Genomic DNA, 12,160 nt, shown 5'->3' with positions numbered 1-12,160 from the left:
GTCGGTCGGTCTGTCTGTCTGTCGGTCGGTCTGTTGGTCGGTCGGTCTGTCTGTCTGTCGGTCGGTCTGTTGGTCGGTCGGTCTGTTGGTCGGTCGGTCTGTCTGTCTGTCGGTCGGTCTGTTGGTCGGTCGGTCTGTCTGTCTGTCGGTCGGTCTGTTGGTCGGTCGGTCTGTTGGTCGGTCGGTCTGTCTGTCTGTCGGTCGGTCTGTTGGTCGGTCGGTCTGTCTGTCGGTCGGTCTGTCTGTCTGTCGGTCGGTCTGTCTGTCTGTCTGTTGGTCGGTCGGTCTGTCTGTCGGTCGGTCGGTCTGTCTGTCGGTCGGTCTGTCTGTCGGTCGGTCGGTCTGTCTGTCTGTCGGTCGGTCTGTTGGTCGGTCGGTCTGTCTGTCTGTCGGACGGTCTGTTGGTCGGTCGGTCTGTCTGTCTGTTGGTCGGTCGGTCTGTCTGTCTGTCGGTCAGTCTGTTGGTCGGTCGGTCTGTTGGTCGGTCGGTCTGTCTGTCTGTCGGTCGGTCTGTTGGTCGGTCGGTCTGTCGGTCGGTCGGTCGGTCGGTCGGTCTGTCGGTCTGTCTGTTGGTCGGTCTGTCTGTCTGTCCGTGTGTGTCAGAGATTTGCAGGGATCTTTTTCATCTACTTTTTGGGGCATTACCCGGCGATGGTTTCCCAGTAGGCACTCACAGATTGGCTGCGTGGGGACGGAGTCTTCCGGGAAGATTAGGTAATATTTACTCGTCTTATTAATAATGAAACAAACGTGAAACGTTGTGAGAGTCGGGGCTTCCTGTCCCCGATGTGAATGAAAACACTTTGTACTCGTTGATCATCACTGACTCCTTTATTAGGATCGTTCAGAACTTTGTGATGTAATTATGGAGTCGCCGAATGTGAACGTTCCTTTGTTTTCCTTCCTCCCATTCCAGGAATAACAATGGAGCGTTATATATAATCCCGGGATTTCTGCTCCTTTCCATCAATGTGTCGTTCCTTCTCAGAGGAGATTCTGTAGAATTCTCTGTAGGAAGAACCTCCAATCGATTGTTTTACTTCCTCCACCTGATGCAAAGAAGATTAGTCCACGGACATCTAGAACGGACATTCGTTTGTTACATCAGTTACTAAACAAGATTAAGGTAAGGAAAAGACGGCCTCACTGTGTGCGATTGTATGGGGGGTGGAAGATGCCGCCCACTTAACGCCAAATCGCATATCTGTACATCATGTGACTTCACATGGTTATACCAGGATGATGCCACAGATACATCAACCCGCTATTGTTTTTTTTTGTGGTTTGTTTTTTATGTAAAAGATATCCTAGCAGCTAATTAGCCACTAGATGGCTTTTACAGGCCCCTCCCCCCTCATCTCCCACTGGTGCCTCTCCGGACTGAGAGCTCCACCTGCTTACCATAGAGCTTGTCCAGGACCTGAAGGTCCCGAATGAGCTCTATGGTATAGAAAACCGGAAACTGCATTTTCATCACCAGTTTCCCTTGGATGTAAATGGCGCCATTTTTAAATTTGGAAAGTTTCTGGTCACATTCAGTGGCAGCTGGTGCTCCTTTTTTTTGGGGGGGGGGGGGGGTAAGCAAACAAACCACCCTCCCGTTTGGTCGGTCAAATGCTCCACACCTCCCCATCGATCGGCGAACCCCCCCCCCGCCCCCTTTGCTCGCCCGTCTCTCCGTCTGCCGTGTGAAAAAGTGTTTGCCCCCTTCCTCATTTCCTCACATGTTTGTCACACTTAAGTGTTTCGGAACATCAAACCAATTTAAACAATAGTCAAGGACAACACAAGTAAACACAAAATGCAATTTGTAAATGAAGGTGTTTATTATTAAAGCGGAGGTCCACCCTAAAATGGACCTTCCGCTCATCGGATTCCTCCCCCCCTCCGGCGCCACAATTGGCACCTTTCAGGGGGTAGGGGGGGTGCAGTTACCTGGATAATCCAGGTAACTGCACCCACTTCCGGGCTAGCTCTCTGCGGAAAGGGGCGTACATTACGCCCCTTTCCGCAAGTGCCCGCCCCCTTCCGCAAGTGCCCCGCTGCCTGCTGGGAAACACACAGATCCCAGAGACAGCGGGGACCGTCCTCATTGCGCAGTGCGGCTCGCGCATGCGCAGTAGGGAACCGGGAAATGAAGCCGAAAGGCTCCACTTCCTGATTCCCATACCCAAGATGGCGGCGGCAGCACTCGAGTGTCGATCCAGAGATCGGCTTCGGGTGCCGACATCGCGGGCGCGCTGGGCGGGTAAGTGTCACTATTTTAAAAGTCAGCAGCTGCAGTATTTGTAGCTGCTGACTTTAAAAAAAAAAAAACGCGGAGTCCCGGCGGACTCCCACTTTAAAGGTGAAAAAAAATCCAAACCATCATGGCCCTGTGTGAAAAAGTGATTGCCCCCCTTGTTAAAACATACTATAACTGTGGTTGTCCACACCTGAGTTCAATTTCTCTAGCCACACCCAGGCCTGATTATTGCCACACCTGTTCACAATCAAGGCATCACTTAAATAGGAGCTGCTTGACACAGTAAGGTCCACCAGAAGATCCCTAAAAGCTACACATCATGCCGAGACCCAAAGAAATTCAGGAACAATTGAGAAAGAAAGTAATTGAGATCTATCAGTCTGGAAAGGGTTATAAAGCCATTTCCAAAGCTTTGGGAATCCAGCGAACCACAGTGAGAGCCATTATCCACAAATGGCGAAGACATGGAACAGTGGTGAACCTTCCCAGGAGTGGCCGGCCGCCCAAAATTACCCCAAGAGCGCAGCGACGACTCATCCAAGAGGTCACAAAAGACCCCACAACAACGTCCAAGGAACTGCAGGCCTCACTTGCCTCAGTTAAGGTCAGCGTTCATGCCTCCACCATCAGGAAAAGACTGGGCAAAAATGGCCTGCATGGCAGAGTTCCAAGGAGAAAACCACTGCTGAGCAAAAAGAACATCAAAGCTCGTCTCAATTTCTCCACAACACATCTTGATGATCCCCAAGACTTTTGGGACAACATTCTGTGGAGCGATGAGACAAAAGTGGAACTCTTTGGAAGGTGTGTGTCCAAGTATATCTGGCGTAGAAGGAACACTGCATTTCAGAAAAAGAACATTATACCAACAGTAAAATATGGTGGTGGTAGTGTGATGGTCTGGGGCTGTTTTGCTGCTTCAGGACCTGGAAGACTTGCCGTGATAAAAGGAACTATGAATTCTGCTGTCTACCAAGAGATCCTGAAGGAGAATGTCCGACCATCTGTTCGTGTACTCAAGCTGAAACCAACTTGGGTTCTGCAGCAGGACAATGATCCTAAACACACCAGCAAGTCCACCACCGAATGGCTGAAGAAAAACAAAATGAAGACTTTGGAGTGCCAAAGTCCTGACCTGAATCCTATTGAGATGTTGTGGTATGACCTTAAAAAGGCCGTTCATGCTCGAAAACCCTCTAATGTAACTGAATTAGGACAATTCTGCAAAGATGAGTGGGCCAAAATTCCTCCAGGACGCTGTAAAAGCCTCATTGCACGTTATCGCAAACGCTTGGTTGCAGTTGTTGCTGCTAAGGGTGGCCCAACCAGTTATTAGGTTTAGGGGGCAATTACTTTTTCACACAGGGCCATGATGGTTTGGATTTTTTTTCACCTTTAATAATAAACACCTTCATTTACAAATTGCATTTTGTGTTTACTTGTGTTGTCCTTGACTATTGTTTAAATTGGTTTGATGTTCCGAAACACTTAAGTGTGACAAACATGCAAAGGAACAGGAAATGAGGAAGGGGGCAAACACTTTTTCACACCACTGTATAACTGCCGACCTTTAACTTTTTTTTTTTTTAAGTGAAGTTCCTCTTTAAATAATAACTAACTTTTCTGTTATGTTAATGAGGGGGCGGGGCAGTCAGGGTAGTCCTCTGTACTGGCAGATCTCATCACTAGATCTGTCCTAACAAAGGAGGGATACATTGTATACATTGTATAGGGGGGATACATTGTATAGGGGGGATACATTGTATGGTCAGCACTCTGTCTCCTCATTGGATATTGGAAGCTCCTTTGAACTATAGAAGTTTCTTTCAGAATCTTCTTTATAAACCATCTATAGATACAGAAAGGTAAGAATCATTTATTGCAATTATTTTTTGGCATGCTGAGTGAATGGGGACATATAGTGGGGGGTCTCAGATTGAGGAAACTTCTTGTTGAAGACCCCTCATATCCATCCGTCTGTCTCTCTGTCTGTCTGTCCGTCTATCTATCGCTCAATCTCTATATCTATCTATCTATCTATCGCTCAATCTCTATATCTATCGCTCAATCTCTATATCTGTCTGTCTGTCTAGCTCCCTATCTATCTATTCAGCCAGTCTATGGGGATAGCTGGGAACAATAACTGATAACAGTCGGGTGGCACAGATGAGAGAGAGGAGGTGATCAGATCACAGGATGAGTTGAACTGGAAGGATTTGTCTTTTTTTTTTTTTTTTTTTCAACTAGATTAACTATGTAACTATATAATTATCTAGATTGTAAGCTCTCGGGACCAGGGCCCTCTGATTCCTCCTGTATTGTACTGTCCGCCATCGGGTTGTAAAGCTCTGCACAAACTGCTGGTGCTAAATAAATCCTGTATAATAATAATAATAATAGTAATATATAAATTCTGTATTATAATAATAACAATATAACAATGTAACAAGTTATTGGCAGGATCGATAGCGATGTATTTCTTGCACTTGATGAAGAGATGTGATACAAATACTTTCACTGAGATATTTAACACATAAAAGAGAAGTTATTTATTCTCGGAGTTTCCTCCAGACATTTCAATGTGGCAAATAGATGACCCGGGACTGATCAGTCATTGGTTACTAAACATGCTGGGGGGAGGGGGGTTTACTAAAGGCAAACAGGTTGTGCACTCTTTCCCTTAGTAAATGAGGGAAAGTGCCGCTCACTTCCATCATCCAATCATGTGCAAAGAAAAATGCTGTTTTTTTTTTTTTTCATTTTTTTAAATGATCTTCCCTGTATGTGATTGGGTGTTCTTTACAAGTAAATATTCCCCTCATTTACTAAGATCTGGAGCAATTGCAAAGTGCTCAAGCTATTTGCCATTAATAAATCCACCTCCTAGTGATCCTCTGGATCTGATTATCGTATGTCTATGGCTACTTTTACATGTTTTATGGTGGCCACACACACTGAGATTTTATTCATCTGATCAATGTGCAAATCAATGAAAATGATCCATTCTGCAAAACAGTCAAATGGCCATAACTTCCCTTCTGATCAATTTAGACTCCACTTCATTCAGATCTGATCAAACAATCAGCTATTGGTGGAATATTATTGATCCTTTCAAATCAAGCAGATACTTTGTTCACAATACGATTAAATTTCCGATCGGTCAGATTATGAGATAACATGGTGGAAACAGAAGATACAACCAATAGTTTACAATTGTACGTTTTGATTGTGTCTTAACTATTATTATTATTATTATTATTCAGGATTTATATGGCGCCAACAGTTTGCGCAGCGCTTTACAATATGAGGGCAGACAGTACATTTACAATACAAATCAATACAGGAGGGATCAGAGGGCTCTGCTCGTTAGAGCTAACAATCTACTATCAATTCAAATCCACTTCCCGTGTGTTATAGATGGATTATTCCTATATGGAGATTGATCAGAAAAGAATTGATGATTTATTGAAGGGTGTGTGGCCACCACTGCTCAGATCCCTGGTATCGGGGTCTGTTCCAGGAGCGCTCATAATAGAGCTGCACCAGGACAGCGGCCTGCCGGGGGATTGGCGCTCTTCCCATTGGACGCAATGGGGGGGATTTACTAAAACTAGAGAGTGCAAAGTCTGGTGCAGCTGTGCATGGCAGCCAATCAGCTTCCAGGTTTCATTGTCAAAGCTTAACTGAAGAAGCTGAAGTTAGAAGCTGATTGGCTGCCATGCACGGCTGCACCAGATTTTGCACTCTCCAGTATTAGTAAATCTCGCCCCAATGTTTATTGTCATGAAAAACAGAGTTTACACTCACTTTGTAGCGCCCCCTAGTGTGAGGTTTTTGTAGGTGCACAATGCTTGAGGCTTCTTGGGGTTTCCAGTGACAAAGAATGACATCATTGAGAATTTTTTTTGTCCTGATATGACATTTACATGTATAAATTTGGTCATTAATTTAGGTCCTCGCTGCATTGGGTGATGGTAATAAAGAGGGTTGACCTTCTCACTTCTATGAGACACCTACATGTGACATTTCATTTTTTGCATGTGTCAGTTGTGGTGGGTGAGGTGTGCTGCCGGAATTCACTGTGTGATTTTTTCCACTAAAGACAGTCACTACAGAGCGAGCAGCTCCAAGCATGCTCACAGTGAAGGCTCTATGTACAACATTCTCTATTGATCGATTGAATGACTATCAGCGCGCCTTCCTTCACACGCCTGCGATCGATCAGTAAGTTGTTTTTATTTTTTATTTTACCCAACCTATTACTGGTTTACTTTTATTGAATTTTTGATGTATTAGGAGAATCGTACTGAAATTATTGATTATTGATTATTTATTTGGTGTTCTGGAGGTTCTGTGAATGGACAGCGGATGGATTTTGTGCTGTGATGACAGTAAAGGCAATTTCTGTCCATTTTTGTGATTTTGTATATTTGCTGGTTGAGTTTGTTATCTATCTATATATATATATATATATATATATATATATATATATATATATAATTTTCTTTTTTATTATGATTTCTTTTTTTTTTTTTTTTTTACTTTTTATTAAAAAAAAAAATTCTTTACTTTTTTTCAACTATATTAACTATGTAACCATATAACAATGTAACAAAATATTGGCAGGATCAACAGCAATGTATTTGTGCTCTTGTTGAAGAGATAAATACTTTTACTGAGATATTTAACAGCTCAAAGAAGAGCGAATACATTTATTCTCAGAGTTCTCATACATTTCTATGTGGCAAATAGATGAACTATTTGGGATATATATAATTTTTTTATTATTATTATATTTTTATGTTTTTACTTTTTCTAACTTTTTGAGTATATATATATATATATATATAATTATTATTTTTTACTTCTTTTTTTTTTTTTTTGTCCGAGTAGTAGTCTCTAGGTTTGTCCCAGGCATGTTTGAATTCAGCAATTGTCTGGCTCACTACCTCTGCTGGAAGTCTATTCCAAGCATCTGCTACTCTTTCAGTAAAATAATACTTTCTAAGGTTAGTTTTGAACTTTTCTTCCACTAGAATGTCACCCACAGATAGGGTCCGACCCCTCCCCCCCCCCCCCCTGTGCTGAAATCCTCCCCCCAGTTCCTAGGACAGTCCCAGCAGCAGGACTAAACCTCTTCGGTCCATACTGGATCAGTCATACTGCTGCGCTGACTACAGCAATGGTGTAAGTAAGTTGCACTTACCTGATGGGGACCGCTGATAGGTTATTTGATCTAAGAGAGAACTTCTGTGGAGGGCTCTGTTGGGGTCCTTGATGTAAGGGGAACTCATATGGGGACCCTGATGGAAGGGAGACTCAGATGGGAACCCTGATGTAAGAGAGGCTCTGATGGGGTCCCCCGATGTAAGGGGACTCTGATGGGGACCCAGCTGTAAGGGGGACTTTGATGAGGACTCTGATGTAACGGGGGCTCTGATGGGGACCCTGATGTAAGGTGGGACTCTGATGGGGACTTTGATGTAAAGGGGGCTCTGATGGGAACCCAGATGTAAGGTGGGACTTTGATGAGGACTCTGATGTAAGGTGGGACTCTGATGGGGACTCTGATGTAAAGGGGACTTTGATGGGGACCCTGATGTAAGGGGGCTCTGATGGGGACCCAGATGTAAGGTGGGACTTTGATAAAGACTCTGATGTAAGGTGGGACTCTGATGGGGACCCTGATGTAAGGGGGCTCTGATGGGGACCCAGATGTAAGGGGGCTCTGATGGGGACCCCAATGTAAGGGGGACTCGGATGGAACATTGGATTGTCTGTGCAGCTGATTGCAGCGATCTGAGGATTTATCTGTCCATAAGAACAGCTCTCAGCTTTGCTTCAATGCGTTTCACACCTAAAGGTGCTTTAATCATACGGCTGAGTCGGTGAGAACGACTCTCTATGACCCGAAATCAACTCCTCAGATCCGCTGTTCTGGATATTGCTTGAATCCCGGACTGCCGGTCTCGGCGTGCTATTATAAATATGATATATAAATACTTTAATAATAATGTAATATAAATACTAGAAGAAGAATAATATTATGTAAATACTAGAATAATATAATTGTGGTGCTTAATAAGATAAAATATGTCAGTAATGTTTCTGTATCTTTTCTAGATGTGGTTCTCCATAGATTATCAGACCATATACAGAATAAAGTTCATTTTATTGATGTTATTCTCTCCTTAGAGGGAAATATCTGATGATCTACATTGTACAGGACACCCCAGTTCCTCCACACTGGTCACACCACAGGAAGGGGGAGGGGGGTTCATAAAAGGTGTTGTAGCATTGAAATTGCCCCCCATCCTTCTCCCATAGCTACACCATCATCCACTCTTCTGGAAAGACTTTCCACAAGATTTTGGAGGGTGTCTGTGGAAATTTGCACCCATTTGTGAGGTCAGGTACTGATGTTGAATGAGAAGATCTGGTTCATCATCGGCATTCTAGTTCATTCCAAAGGTGATCAGTAGGGATGAGGTCAGGGCTCTGTGCAGGACACTCAAGTTCCTCCACACCAAACTGGTCACACCATGTCTTTATGGAGGTGGTCCAAACTGGTCACACAATGTCTTTATGGAGGTGGTCCAAACTGGTCACACAATGTCTTTATGGAGGTGGTCCAAACTGGTCACACCATGTCTTTATGGAGGTGGTCCAAACTGGTCACACCATGTCTTTATGGAGGTGGTCCAAACTGGTCACACCATGTCTTTATGGAGGTGGTCCAAACTGGTCACACCATGTCTTTATTGAGGTGGTCCAAACTGGCCACACCATGTCTTTATGGAGCTGGTCACACCATGTCTTTATGGAGGTGGTCCAAACTGGTCACACCATGTCTTTATTCAGCTGGTCCAAACAGGTCACACAATGTCTTTATGGAGGTGGTCCAAACTGGTCACCCCATGTCTTTATGGAGGTGGTCCAAACTGGTCACCCCATGTCTTTATGGAGGTGGTCCAAACTGGTCACCCCATGTCTTTATGGAGGTGGTCCAAACTGGTCACACCATGTCTTTATGGAGGTGGTCCAAACTGGTCACACCATGTCTTTATGGAGGTGGTCCAAACTGGTCACACCATGTCTTTATGGAGGTGGTCCAAACTGGTCACACCATGTCTTTATTCAGCTGGTCCAAACTGGTCACACAATGTCTTTATGGAATTGGTCCAAACTGGCCACACTGTGTCTTTATGGAGCTGGTCCACACTGGCCACACCATGTCTTTATGGAGCTGGCTTTGTACAGCCGAGGGGGGGCACAGTCATGCTGGAACAGAAAAGGGTCCTCACCAAACTGTTACCAAGGTTGGAGGAGAACAATTGCCCCCAATGTCTTTGTATGATGGAGTATTACCAGGACCCTTCCCTGGGGGTACCTGAACTCCATCATTGGAAGGAGAGGGGCAGGGGGGGTCGCACACTTCTATATAGTATAAGTGTGCGAAGTTTAGCAAAGCAATGAGCTTGAGTTTTGTATTTGTAATTCCAATTGTGTCCACAAGGTGGAGCATGTTACGTTTTACCAAATCCATCCAATTACACCCCCGGCTACGGAATGCAGGGCAGGATTTTTAGTAAATTGGTTTTATTGCGATTACAGCCTTCTGTTTGCAGGATATTAGAATGTCTGTTGATCTGTCCATTCATAATCCCATCAAATAGATATAATAAAGAAACCAGTCCTTGTAGGATTCAGGTTTTCATGTCGTCACACAAAGAATTTTGGCATAGATAGACCACTGGCTTTGGCCTCGGGTGTGTTCTGTCTGTACAGAATTTTCTGAATTGCATTACAAAAGCCGGCCATATGATGCTGCAAATCAGCTGAAATTGGAGCCGCAGGTGGCACTGCCAACACCACCCAACTTGACAAACCTTGATTGAGAAATCACACGAGCGTGGCGGAGAAAAAAAATATCTGCCGTGCAGTGAGTGTGACCGATCAGCTGCAACCACTGTTCAGATATTCTGACAGTGACAGGTTCGGTGGCTGTCACAATATGCTAGCCGGCAGTGGGAGAAGTGCCGGGACAAGGTCCCCCGGCGCCTGGGTCAAAGGTGCCAAACTGCGCCCCCCTCCCCCGCTCATGATGTGCAAGCTTAGGGGATCCTACACCCAGCAGTCACTCCCTTGTGAAAATCACTTCCACTATCACTACTCCTGTCAGCCTTGGAACAGAACAAAGGCTCCCCCCATCCCTACAGTAAACTATCGCTCCCAGGGCAACAGACCCTGCCGCCCACCCCTTGTCCTGGCCCTAAGTGGGAGATTCTTCCATCCAGCATGTTTAGGGCAGAGAGGAATGAGAGAAATCTTTATGTGTATGGTGAGCTTTACCTGTTCATAGAAGAATTGTTCTTAAAGTGTTTGTTAACCCAATAGAATATATAGATATCCTGGTCCCTTAAAGCAGATTAAACAGTGCAGCGCAAGCTGCAAAAAAAAAAAAAAAAAACCTCCCTGAACCCTCCACTTCCTGAATCCCCTCTCTGTACTGACCACAAAAATCAGGGCAGCTGAGCCCTGACCGCCGTGGTCAGTGCGTCCCTCCGTCATCCGCAGCCTGCTCTCACCTCTCTCCCTCATCCCCTCCTCCCTCCCTGTCAGCTCCTTGTCTCCATCTGTGATCTCCCCGGCTGAAGTCAGAGGTTGATTACGGCCCCTCCTCCGGAAGCCATCCATCGGAGCTGAAAAGCGGCCGCGGGTCACCTGACCGGCCTGAAGACAGCTCTAAATAGCTATTTACAACGCTCGTTTTTGGGAAAGACATATACAGTGTGCACTGCCTCAATATATTGGAGGGTCTGCCAGTGACTACTAAGTGTGAAATAACAAACACTTTAACTTTGTATAATATATAAATGACCACCTGTGCAACCCTGGACTGGGACTAGGGGTGGGGGGCGGGATGGGAGGCTGCCCTGGGCGCAATGGTTTATTGTAAGGATTAAGAATGGGGGGTGCCTTCCTTCTGTTACAAGGCTGGTAGTTTGGCCATCTTTGTCCCAGGCGCTAGATGAGCTTGTCCCAGCCATAGGTGTGCGGAGCCTATTGCATTAGGGCAGGGGTCTCAAACTGGCGGCCCTCCAGCTGTTGCGAAAATACAAGTCCCATCATGCCTCTGCCTATGAGAGTCATGCTTGTAACTGTCGTCCTTGCAATGCCTCATGGGACTTGTAGTTTTGCAACAGCTGAAGGGCAGTTTGAGACCCCTGCAGTAGGATGTGGACCCCAGAGCACAAACACACGTCTGTATATCAGCAGATCAGCAGAGGGTGTCTGTAGTTTTTATTTTTATTACTTTTTACAGTATTTTTTTTAAACTTTATTTTTTTGGACCCCCTGTTGGGGGCTTTGGTGAAATATCAGGGATCTAAACAGACCCCTGATGTCTCCATTTGGAGACAGAGAAAGGAACTGAGGACATAGACTCCCCAGTCCTTTTTATCTGCAGCCTTCACCGCGTTCCCTAACATCGTATATCACAGCAGACCCCCATACTGGATAGAAGAATCCCCCCCTTCACCGCGTTCCCTCCCATCGTATATAACACAGCAGACCCCCATACTGGATATAAGAATCCTCACCTTCACCGCGTTCCCTCCCATCGTATATCACAGCAGACCCCCATACTGGATAGAAGAATCCCCCCCTTCACCGCGTTCCCTCCCATCGTATATCACAGCAGACCCCCATACTGGATAGAAGAATCCCCCCCTTCACCGCGTTCCCTCCCATCGTATATCACAGCAGACCCCCATACCGGATAGAAGAATCCCCCCCTTCACCGCGTTCCCTCCCATCGTATATCACAGCAGACCCCCATACTGGATAGAAGAATCCCCCCCTTCACCGCATTCCCTCCCATCGTATATCACAGCAGACCCCCATACTGGATAG

At 45.4% G+C, this 12,160-nt stretch overlaps 1 protein-coding gene across 3 annotated transcripts in view; it reads left to right on the top strand.

Annotated features, from left to right (window-relative positions):
• The first annotated feature begins 766 nt into the window (after window positions 1-766).
• TNFRSF9 (TNF receptor superfamily member 9) overlaps window positions 767-12,160 on the top strand; it is a 45,375-nt gene continuing 33,981 nt past the window's right edge. The window contains exons 1-2 of one of the 3 annotated variants that reach the window (XM_077458359.1): window positions 3,947-4,110; window positions 6,348-6,469. The gene's annotated coding sequence lies outside the window, so the exon portion shown is untranslated. Of the gene's footprint in view, window positions 1,127-3,945; window positions 4,111-6,347; window positions 6,470-12,160 lie in introns of those variants that run through there. The other 2 variants (XM_077458360.1, XM_077458361.1) reach the window with 2 other exon arrangements.

The sequence above is a fragment of the Lithobates pipiens genome, unplaced genomic scaffold (genome assembly GCF_037356315.1).
Source record: "Lithobates pipiens isolate NorthernLeopardFrog02 unplaced genomic scaffold, aLitPip1_a1.2 Scaffold_27, whole genome shotgun sequence".
Lineage (NCBI taxonomy): Eukaryota > Metazoa > Chordata > Amphibia > Anura > Ranidae > Lithobates > Lithobates pipiens.
This window is presented reverse-complemented; position numbering and strand designations above follow the sequence as displayed.